The sequence below is a fragment of the Ovis canadensis genome, chromosome 2 (genome assembly GCF_042477335.2).
Source record: "Ovis canadensis isolate MfBH-ARS-UI-01 breed Bighorn chromosome 2, ARS-UI_OviCan_v2, whole genome shotgun sequence".
NCBI classification, from domain to species: Eukaryota; Metazoa; Chordata; class Mammalia; order Artiodactyla; family Bovidae; genus Ovis; species Ovis canadensis.
This window is the reverse complement of record NC_091246.1, coordinates 61,232,969-61,245,347: the sequence shown is the minus strand read 5'-3', so window position 1 is coordinate 61,245,347 and position 12,379 is coordinate 61,232,969. Positions and strand designations below refer to the sequence as shown.

At 41.5% G+C, this 12,379-nt stretch overlaps 1 protein-coding gene across 3 annotated transcripts in view; it reads left to right on the top strand.

The window, feature by feature from the left end:
• The window catches only part of PCSK5 (proprotein convertase subtilisin/kexin type 5), a 503,732-nt gene that overhangs the window by 146,156 nt on the left and 345,197 nt on the right, over positions 1–12,379 (top strand). The gene's annotated exons all lie outside the window — the stretch shown is intronic.

The window sequence follows — 12,379 nt, the reverse complement described above, 5'->3', positions numbered from 1 at the left end:
ATGCACTATCATTTCTTGCTTGTGATGAGCCAGGTATTTTTCAAAGATTAGTAAAATGTTTTTAATCTCTAGATCACATTAAATTTTGGGCTTTTACTTCAAAGTTTTTTCAGGATAATGTTGTGATTTAAATACTGTCCTCTGAATTTTTACTTACCTGTTTTTGTTTGGGATCACAGAAGCTGTAAAGAGAGGTGTTTTGTTCATTTATTATGTACAGTTTCTACCCTGCATTTTTCCTAAGGGGAAATTTTCTCACCTGGTATTGTTTGATTAAGTCGATAAATTTAGATAAAATCACGCAGCCTGGATAATTGTGACTGTGCATGGGGTGTTCCCCTCCCCCTTCTTAACCATTTACAAAGAAGCCTTGAAAAAGTTACTGTGAAAAATATGCTATTTGATAATATTAGCAACTGACTCAATGTTATAAATCAGATTCAGTGGTGAAAGCATTAATATACAAATTGATATAGATAGAATTTTCCAGAACTTTTGAAACAAAAAAAAAAAGGAAGGGCCCTAAAGTAAACCGGATAGTTTTCTATCAAGCCTGGTCATTACTGCCTAGATTACACTGTTTAAAGTTATAATCAATAATTTGAGACAACGTGAGCTAATTTACTTAACCTAATTTGCAAACTAACACGAAACACTGAAAAGAAACTTGAAGCGTCCATATTTAAAAGGTCACCTGTGATAAATTTCACTCTCTAGTGCAATCTACTCTAGTGCAACATATATGCTCCTAAAAATACTCGCACTCTGCAAAGTCTAAAACACAGAGTAATAGGAAAATGTAGTTGGAGCTCACACTCAGAAACTTCATCAGTGACATGCACAGAAAAATGGTAGGCATCTATTAAAAATAATAGCCCAGTTTTATTCATTTTAAGTGATTAAGAAATACATAAAACTAATCAATGTGGCACTTTATCTTATATAAAAATTCTCCCAGCAGTACTTAGATGTGAAGCAAAAAGAAAAAGGCTCAGATAGGTCAAGTGGACAAGGGTTAAACAGGTAGTAAGAGATGGAGACATTAGGAAGCAAAGAATCCAACTCAAGTGGTTTAAAAGCTCTTGCTCTGTATATTAAACATAAGGCTAAGTTCTTAAGGTAATGAAAAGGAAAATGATCCAAGTACCTTTCATTTAAATGAGTTGTGACTAGAGATAATTGGTTTCAATAACAGTAAGTTTGAGAGAATGAAAGATTGAATTATTGACCAAAATAGTTTGATAATACAGAGTGCTGAGCTGACCTTTGACATCTTGTCATAAAGAAGGCTAAAAAGTGTGTGCCAGTCTGGTACTTCAAAATAGAAAGAATATAATTCAGAGAGCTAGGTTGGGTTCAGAGTCCCTTTCCATCAGTGTTATACTTAATCTGTGGTCTTATCATTATGAAATTAAATTTTAACTAGTTTGTTTATAATATAATTCTGTTGTGACACTGACTTCTTAAGCTGCACTGTTTTATTTTTATACAATTTATAGAAGTTATACTCCATTTACAGTTATTGCAAAATATTTAATATGAAGTATTTCCTGTGTTATATAAAACATCTTTGTAGCGTATTTTACACCCAGTAGTTTGAACCTCCCACTCCCCTACCTCTATCCTGACCCTCCTGTCACTTTATCTTGAATAAGACCTGAAATTGTCTTATGGAAGTGTGTGACCGTCTGCTTCTATTCACAAGCTTGCCACTCTGTGTGCAAGAGAAAAAGGAAGAAAAAATGAGATAAAGATGGAAAATTGGAAGAACAGAAAATAGGAAAATAATGAAATAGGCTGGGAGGAAGGAGTACAATTCAGCAGAGTGGAGGATACCCTCCAGGATGGTCTTTGGAAGATGTGGTGAGTTTTGTATCAAAACTCAGTGGTAATGGCTATTCTCCTAAGCTGTATTAGTCCTGTGAGTAACAGTGCTGACCACAAAGTGTGTATGCGAAGACAATTCTTTGAGTGTTGGCTTCGATGGCTTTTTTACTGGCCGTCTTTTAAAAACTGTATCCTTTGTGAGGATACCTTTCAAACTTGGTTGCTTGCCAAGACCTTTGCTCAAGAGGAGTAGCTACCTTCCTGGTCACACTGGTATATCCTAGTGTGTGCTGTTTTGACCCGTTCTAAGTAGTGCTCTTGGGTGTAGTGTGGGTATGAGTGTTAGAGGACACAGGCATGTTCTGGATGTGTGCTTAGGTTTGTAGCCTTGACAGTGAAATGGGACATTTTCCAGAGTGCAGCACCAGCACTCCTACCTCTGTTTTATGAAAATCATCAGTCACCTGGGGCATCAGATGGCCCTATCAATCCATGCACATCCAAGACACATGTGTGCATGCTTGGTTGTGTCTGACTCGTTCGCGACCCCATGGACTGTAGCCTGTGAGGCTCCTTTGCCCATGGAATTTTCCAGGAAAGAGTACTGGAATGGGTTGTCATTTCTCATTCCAGGGGATCTTCCTGATCCAGGGATCAAACCCACGTCTCTTGTGTCTCCTACATTGGCAGGCAAATTCTCTATCACTGCCCACTTGGGAAGCTCATTGCTACTGCTGCTGTTAAGTCGCTTCAGTTGTGTCCAACTCTGTGCGACCCCATAGACAGCAGCCCACCAGGCTCCCCTGTCCCTGGGATTCTCCAGGCAAGAACACTGGAGTGGGTTGCCTTTGCCTTCTCTAGGGAAGCTCACTAGTGCTGCCCAATTTTTCTTGGCTAACCACAGCATGTATCAGGTTGGCCAAACCCAAATGAACTTCTTGGCCAAATTTAGGCATTTAGGGTTAAAATATCATCTCTGTTCATTAGACCATAATTATAAATATAATTGATGGATCTGTCTTTTAAGAGTGGGTCCTTAGATAGATAATTCTGTATTAGTAGAAGTCACTTGACATCAGAAAATAAAGAGTGGTTTGTAGTTTGAGACTTGACTTTTAGCTTTGGTTCACGCTAATAGCTTTATGGTCTTTCAGTTCAGTCACTCAGTCGTGTCCGACTCTGCGACCCCATGAACCACAGCACTCCAGGCCTCCCTGTCCATCACCAGCTCCCGGAGTCCACCCAAACCCATGTCCATCGAGTCGGTGATGCCATCCAACCATGTCATTCTCTGTCATCCCCTTTTCCTCCTGCCTTCAATCTTTCCCAGCATCAGGGTCTTTTCCGATGAGTCAGCTCTTCACATCAGGTGGCCAAAGTATTGGAGTTTCAGCTTCAACATCAGTCCTTCCAATGAACACCCAGGACTGATCTCCTTTAAGATGAACTGGTTGGATATCCTTGCAGTCCAAGGGACTCTCAAGAGTCTTCTCTAACACTTTAGGCTTAACTATTCTGAGCTTTAGTATTTTTAGAAATCTCTGAAATGGGCATAATAATACTTCCAAAGATTAGCAAGAAAATATGTAAAACAGCAGGTGTAGGGCTGCTGTATAATAGGTGCTAGTTATAACTTCTTATAACTATTCAGTTCCTACCTCCAGTTCTCAATAAATAATTAGTTAAGATGATAATCGCCTCAAAATACATGTGCATATGAACATTACAAATTTCAATTAAGACTTGGAAGCCTTTGTTTATTTCCATGGTCAGAGGTTTAGATGTGCTTTATGCTTCTATTGGGTCTGGGAACCGTGACTCATTTGGTAGACAGTAAATTTGCTTTTTTGAAAAAATAATATTTATTTGTTTGGCTGTGCTGAGTCTTTTCTTCATTGCAGCATGCGGAATCTTTTGCTGAAGCATGTGGGATATAGCTCTCTGACCAATGAATGAACCCTGCTTCCTATATTGGGAGCACAGAATCTTAGCCACTTGACCACCAGTTAGGAGCAATATTAATCTAGGGCAGTGCTACTCAGTGTGGTCTGTGGGTGGGTGCAGGACCATGAACTATTTGCTGATGGGGAGCGTTACGGTAGAGAGCTTGTGCCTGCATGCTCAGTCACTAAGTCATGTGTGACCCCTTTGTGGCCCCATGGATTGTAACCAGCCAGACTCCCCTGTCCATGGAATTTCCCAGGCAAGAATACTGGAGTGGGTTGCCATTTCCTTTCCAGGGGATCATCCCCACCCAGGGATTGAACCCACATCTCCTGCATCTCCTGTGTTGACAAGCAGATTCTTTACTACTGAGCCACCTGGGACCACAGAAATCGCCAAATCTGCTTCTCTTTAATTCCATCCAATATTCCATCTCCCTTTACTGGACCATGGTGCCTTAAAATTAAAGTGAAGCTATGGTTTTTCCAGTAGTTATGTATGGATGTGAAAGCTGGACTATAAGAAAGCTGAGCACTGAAGAATTGATGCTTTTGAACTGTGGTGTTGGAGAAGACTGTTGAGAGTCCCTTGGACTGCAAGGAGATCCAACCAGTCCATCCTAAAGGAAATCAGTCCTGAATATTCATTGGAAGGACTGATGCTAAAGCTGAAACTCCAATACTTTGGCCACCTTATGCAAAGAACTGGCTCATTTAAAAAGACCCTGATTCTGGAAAAGATTGAATGTGGGAGAAAGGGATGACAGAAGATGAGATGGTTGGATGGCATCACTGACTCAGTGGACATGAGTTTGAATAAACTCTGGGAGTTAGTGATGGACAGGGAGGCCTGGTGTGCTGCAGTCTATGGGAGTCACAAAGAGTCGGACACAACTGAGCAACTGAACTGAACTGAATGAGGGGGAGGAATTTCTAAACATCACCTGAATGCAGTTGAAGCGTATGTTGTACAAGTACCTTCTCATTGTACAATCTGACTGGCAGGCTTCAGAGAATATTTGGAATTATTTGACACCTAGCTGTGTTTGTTCATACTGTTCATGGGGTTCTCAAGGCAAGAATACTGAAGTGGTTTGCCATTCCCTTCTCCAGTGGACCACATTCTGTCAGACCTCTCCACCATGACCCCTCCATCTTGGATGGCCCCACAGGGCATGGCTTAGTTTGAGTTAGACAAGGCTGTGGTCCTAGTGTGATTAGATTGACTAGTTTTCTGTGATTATGGTTTCAGTGTGTCTGCCCTCTGATGCCCTCTTGTAACACCTACTGTCTTACTTGGGTTTCTCTTACCTTGGACGTGGGGTATCTCTTCACGGCTGCTCCAGCAAAGCGGAGCCACTGCTCCTTACCTTGGATGAGGAGTATCTCCTCACCGCCACCCCTCCTGACCTTGAACATGGAGTAGCTCCTCTCGGCCCTCCTGCGCCCACGCAGCCACCACTCCTTGGACGTGGGGTAGCTCCTCCCGGTCACCGCCCCTAACCTCGGATGCAGGGTATCTCCTCTCGGCCTCTGCCTCTGACCTTGGACGTGGGGTAGCTCCTCTTGGCTGCCACCCCTCGGGCATGGGGTCCTCCCGGCTTCTGCCCCTGACCTCGGACGTGGGGTAGCTCCTCTCGGCCGCGCTTGTGCTTTTGGGCTCCAAAATCACTGCAGATGGTGACTGCAGCCATGAAATTAAAAGATGCTTACTCCTTGGAAGAAAAGTTATGAGCCACCTAGATAGCATATTGAAAAGCAGAGACATTACTTTGCCAACAAAGTTCGGTCTAGTCAAGGCTATGGTTTTTCCAGTGGTCATGTATGGATGTGGGAGTTGGACTGTGAAGAAAGCTGAGCACTGAAGAATTGATGCTTTTGAACTGTGGTGTTGGAGAAGACTCCTGAGAGTCCCTTGGACTGCAAGGAGATCCAACCAGTCCATTCTGAAGGAGATCAGCCCTGGGTGTTCTTTGGAGGGAATGATGCTAAAGCTGAACCTCTAGTACTTTGGCCACCTCATGAGAAGAGTTGACTCATTGGAAAAGACTCTGATGCTGGGAGGGATTGGGGGCAGGAGGAGAAGGGGATGACAGAGGATAAGATGGCTGGATGGCATCACTGAGTCGATGGACGTGAGTTTGAGTGAACTCCGGGAGTTGGTGATGGACAGGGAGGCCTGGCGTGCTGCGATTCATGGGGTTGCAAAGAGTTGGACACAACTGAGCGACTGAACTGAACTGAACTGTGTTTGTTCATTCATTCAGTGGGTAATCATTGAAACACTACCTGTTGAGCGGTTCTGTTACATGCTTAGGGGATACAATGATGCAGTAATATAAGCTACTATCTAATTAAGAAATGACTTAGAATCTGTAACCTGAAGAGTTTTAGTCCTATCATTGGCTCTTCCTATCTGTGCTGTGGAGCCTGAGGGTGTGGAGCACTGACTGTACTGTGTCATTTTATATAAAGGACTTGAGCATCCTTGGAGTTTGGTATCTGCAGGGGAGTCCCTGAAACCAATGTCCAGAGGATACCAAAGGATGACTGTACTAACAGACAATGTACCCTCAAAACTATGTGCAAATCATCTCTCTCAGATTTACCTGATTACATTTCTAACACTAAAGCTTTGAGGTAAAGAAAATCACGTCTAAAGTAACAAAGTTATCAAAGTCCTTTTCTTATCACTTTTTTCAAGTCCCCAAACAATGGTGTGTCAAACCTAAATAACAGATACTAAAGAAATAGCATGATTGAGAGAGACCATAAAACCTGTTCTCGCATTTCACTTTCCCTCCATTCATATTAACTTGCAGAATAAAGCTGACTGCATTGTTCTAGGCTTAAAATAGAAAATGCCTCCCTATAAATGAAACAGTCTCCTGGCATTTCACGCCACTACTCCCATTTCTGATAAATGAATTATGGATGTCTGAGTTAGATTTTTTCCTTCCCTAGGTTGCTTCTTTTTAAATGTTCCCTCTGCTTAAGAGTCATAGCAACATATTTAGTGGGAGATGAGACCACACGTTGAATCTTGAATATGTGCTTTGTGAGCCCAGAATCTAATTTCCTTTCAAAACAAACCATTGCATAGGTTAAAGACTCATTTTCCAAAAGGAATGGAGTTTTCGTCTTTGTCCCTTATCTCTATTCCCAGGAAGGTTTAGCCAGGGTGGATGGAAGTACATTTCTTCTGGTTCTTTAGTGTTCTTTTCACACATCATTTCTGGTTTTAAGAATGTCACCGTGTTGTGTGGCCTTTTCGTTCTCATCCCTGCAGATGAGGACTGTTGTCAGGAGATGGTATTCAAAAGCAGGCCTGGTGAATGTAGGCCATGCTGTCTACTGTTACAGCAACCATTTTATCTCGGCACTGGAGAGAAGAACATACTTGCAATCTACAATCTTAGCCTGTAAGATCGTTTCTTGATACCCAGGATTTAGCCACACATGTTCAGATAAAATTATCCTGTAGCTAACTAGGTCAGACAAAAACCTACCCAGGAGCAGTGGGGCCATTAACAGAGGCTGATTGGTTTTTTCCAAATATTTTTGAAAAATTTCCTCTCATCTTTTTACAAAATAACACTGTGATATACTATGTGGGATTCCCTTGTAGCTCAGCTGGTAAAGAATCCGCCTGCAATGCAGGAGGCCCCGGTTCGGTTCCTGGATCAGGATGATCCGCTGGAGAAGGGATAGGCTACCCACTCAGTGTTCTTGGGCTTCCCTGGTGGCTCAACTGGTAAAGAATCTGCCTGCAATGTGGGAGACCTGGGTTCGACCCCTGAGTTGGGAAGATCCCGTAGAGAAGAGAACAGCTACCCACTCCAGCATTCTGACCTGGAGAATTCCATGGGCTGTACAGTCTATGGGGTTGCAAAGAGTCAGACACGACTGAGCAACTTTCACTTTCATACTACTATATGGAGAAGGAAATGGCAACCCATTCCAATATTCTTGCCCGGGAAAGTCCATGGACAAGAGGAGACTGGTGGGCTACAGTCCATGGGGTCGCAAAAGAGTCAGACATGACTTAGAGACTAAACAACAAAAATCACAACAATCCTACTATATACTTGATCAATAATTAGCACATGAATTCATGTAAGTGAAGTCGCTCAGTCATGTCCAACTGTTTGCAACCCCATGGACTATAGCCTACCAGGCTCCTCCATCCATGGGATTTTCTAAGCAAGAATACTGAAGTGGGTTGCCATTTCCTTCTCCAGGAATTTATGTAATGTTGACTACGAATGTACATACCAGAGTCCAAATGTGTTCAAAAGAGAGGGTTGTGAAAAATAACCTTGATACTTTCCAAATACATCTATAGATTTTTTGTCCATGAAAGAACCTACAACAAACATTGGTTAAAATTTGTTTCTATCACATAGGTTCATGATGCAGTATGTTGAAATAAGTAACATTTGGGACCATCTTCTAGATTCTGGGAAGTGGTCCATGTCTGGGGCCTCACAGAAAACTGATTAACAGTAGGAAACGTCTGCTCTCAGACCAGAAGCCAGCCTTCCCATCCCTTCCCTCACCAGCCATTAGTCACAAGTCCTGACCATCCTCACCATTTAAGTCCACCTCTTTATAGCTCTCCGATAACCGATGCTTGTCTCCCCTGTCCATCCATCCACACTAGCCTTCTGTTAGTCTAATCCCTTCTTCTCACCTGCATCCTTGGAAAATCTCCTAGATGGTCTCCCTGTCTCCAGTCTCACCTCATCCTGCTGCCCAAGTGATATTTTAGAACCAAAATAAGAATACTAAAAAAATCTTTTAGACAATCAAAGATAGTATTAGTCACTCAGTCACATCCAGCTCTTTGCAACCCCATGGACTGTGGCCCACCAGGTTCCTCTGTCTGTGGAATTCTCCAAGCAAGAATACTGGAGTGGTTAGCCATTCCCTTCTCCAGGGGATCTTCTTGACTCAGGGATCTAACCAGGTGTCCTACTTTGCAGGCAGGTTCTTTACCATCTGAGCTGCCAGGGAGATTTAATATCTTCAAATTTTATTAAAATGCAAGATCCTTCATGACCCGCCTCTTCCCTCATTATTAAGTCTGTTCTGCTCTGTGTGTCTACCCCTCCCCTCTCTTTATCAACCCTGCAGGACTTGCACAGTTCCCTGAAGGCGCCACACTCATTCAGCCTTCCACCATCTGCATCCGTGTAATTCCTCCTTTCCCTTCCACTCGCATCACTTCTCCTGGGAAGCCTTCTCTCACCTCCTGCATCCGAGTTGGATGCTCTCCAGTGAGTTTTCACAGCATCTGTGAACTTATTTCTTTTAGTGAATAAAACCTTTGCTATTGTAAATGGGGTCACACATCCCGAGATAGGGAATAGAGAAGTAAAAACAGATTCTGAGATGAGTTCCAATTTAGTTTGGGATATGAAATGTCTGTTTGGTCGTGCGAAAGTATCAGCCTTGACTGGCTCGTCTAGATGAATTAGCAAGGTATATCCCAAAGTAGTAACTATTAAGGGGTATTATATATAATGAACCTTGTGTTGGATAGCTTTTACCCTCCACCCAGAAAGCTGACCTCTGAGGACTGCATTAAGGGGCTCCCTTGCCCTCTGGCTTTCCACTGGGTTTGGCCAGTGGAACATTCAAGAGCAGGACATCAGTGGGATGCAGAAGAGTAAAGAAAGGGTATTTACTTTCTGCTCCCTCCTTGCCGAGCCCTTGGGGGTTAGCTGTGTCCCAGGTGATCATATTTCCCCTTAGGTGGCCCTAGGGCTGACTTCCTAAGAACTGCCTTTTGTGGGTTCAGTGACCACTTCCCAAAAGTTCTTAGATCCAGGGATTTCCCAGTGTTGCTAGTCTAGAATGTTGTATTCTTCCTCATGGATTTTTCCCAAATCCTGTCTGCTTCTCTATATAAGTCCCTCGAATGTACTTTTTAACACTAAGATATAAGTCCCTGGAACAAATTTTTATACCCAATATTAAAGAGCTCAGATACCTCTAAGAAAGAAGCTAACTATGCCCATAAGAGTTGTCTTGGTGGCCGTTTATTTATTCTTTAATGAGAGCTGAGTTAATACAGAAAGTGGTTGTCTAACCTCAAATTCCTGTAAGCCTAACACCTGAAGTGTATTTCTTTTATAAACTACTGTAAGCCTAACACCTGAAGTGTATTTCTTTTATAAACTACTGTAAGCCTAACACCTGAAGTGTATTTCTTTTATAAACTACTGTATGAATGATTCCAGGACTCATAAGCATGATTAAACGGCACAGTTTTCAGGCCCTTTGTTCCCTCTGTCAGTTTTAGTGTGTTCTCTTCAAGGACCTGGGGACATAGTCTCTTGGGGCTCACAGTACTAGTTCTGATTAAGGGTCTGATTGATGCTATAGGTTACAATGAAGTTTGGGTTTAATTTATGCTTAACATGCACTATTGACATGAATAATTGATAGTGGCTTCCATTTAAATTTCTTATTTAAGAAACAAACTCACAAATTCCTAAAGCCTCTAAAGCAGATGGAAATTGCAGTAAGAGAAAGAGATAAGAATCCTTTTTAAATAATGGATTAAGCATTTGAGCAGGGTTTCCAGACAGGTATATTTATTTATCTTTCTCTTTTCATCTTCTCCTCTAACCTCCACCTTGGATCCTTCTATTTCTCTTATTTCCTTATATCCAGAAATATGTACAGTTGAGAGCACAGAGACCTTGAGAGGTCAGTGCTAGCACTATGTTATTTGTATTATTATTACAGAGAGGTGGAGAAGGCGTCCAGCACCATTCGTGTGTGATCAACCAGTGTCCACAGGCTGAGCAGGAAACAAACTGAAGAGAAAAACACTGTTGTTTTGTTTATTTTACTCCGTATATAGATACCGGAAGAAGAATATGCTGAAAATATAATCAAACTGCAAACTAAGGGCTTATTTTAATATTAAGATATTATTAATATTTAGATATTGGTTGCTTTCTTATTCAAATAAAATGCCTTCTAAGATAAGGGACTGAAGTTAGAATTTTGTTTCTACAAGCTAAAGGAAATATTATGATTTTTTGTTTTAGCAATTCAGTTAATTACATTAGAAGCCTATTGTTCCAGTGTACTGAAGATAAATAAATGTGTGTGTGTGTGTGTGTGTGTGTAATATCCATGTAGCTGTCCTTTTCCATTATAATCCTTAATAAAAGGTAGAGAGGTAAAAAATATGTCTTAGATCAGGACATACATGCTGATTTTTCTTCTCATAAAATAGGTCACCAAAGAAGGCAAGGTGATAGAAAACTGTCCTGATTTTGGGTGAGATCTGGTTAACAGTCTCCACCTTGCTGTTCATTTTATCTGTGACTCTGGAGAAGCATTCTTGGCAAAGCCTCCCCCTGCCACATCAAGATCTCTGTGACCCTGTTTGACTTAAACAAAAACAAATAATCTATATGTCTGTGGGGTTGCTACTCAGCTGCATTTGAAATCAGTGTAAACAGCTGCTAATACAGTGAGCACGTCAGCGGGTCCTCTCATTTACTGCTCACAACAACCCACTATCGGAGACAGAGACTGGAGAGGTGAATTAAAGTGGCTGTTGTCACCATGTGGCAGAATCGCAATTTGAACTCATTTGTTCCCATGCCATCTATTCACCCGCATAGTTAATTAACCTGTGGTCAAGCAGATGAGAAATTAATTCCTATGCTGATCACATGCTTCAGTAAGTTTACTACCTTGAAAGAACTGCAGTTACCAGAATGCCTTACTGCTGCATTCAGTAAAGAACCAAGAGCCTGGCTTTACCAAGCGCTGGTGCTTACAGCCTTGCTTCTCCAGAGAGAGGAGATTGGTCCACAAAGATTGCCGACACCTTATGTATCCATGACTTTGACCAAATAACAAAAAGTCCTTTATTACAGAAAATGACTGTACAGGTCTGACTTCACAGTGGCATTTATTCTGTGGAAATCAATGGAGGCCACCCAAATTATACTCCAAAAATCTTTATAGATTTTGGTTTTTCTTTTTAAATGATGGCTTCAGCTATGGTCTGATCAGAGGGTACCATGTGGAAATTAGAGCTTCGGTCTCTGCTCTTAAATAATTCTACTAGTATATATTAATAGCTTTTAAATATTTTGAATGATTATCAGGTTGGTCATATTGTTAATGTAAATAAATGTTTTGGTAAACTATATAAAATTGCCACAGATATGGATTCTGTGAATATTATTAAGAGTGATAAAAGAGTAATAAGAAAGTTTTAGGCTGATTCTCAGGTGGCAGGTAGTTAATTTTCTCTGTATGAATATAGGGACTGTTTGAAGTTGGAATCACAAAACCTAGCGGACCCTTTCCCAATGTTTTTACACATAATTGACAGCCCTTGAGAGTGCTCTGGAAAGGTGGATTGTGAAAGAATCTCTTTAGGAGGAAGAAACTGAGACCAGTAAGAGCCAGTGGGAATCAGAAACCTTCTCCTGTGTGGAAAAGGCTTACAGTATAGAAGGCATAGAGTCTTAAAGATGTGTCCTGCTTTGGAAAATTGTGACTTATCTTGCCTATAGAACACCTAAAATGACTTAAAGAAATTGAGAAAAACAGTTGACTACTCGTGATTT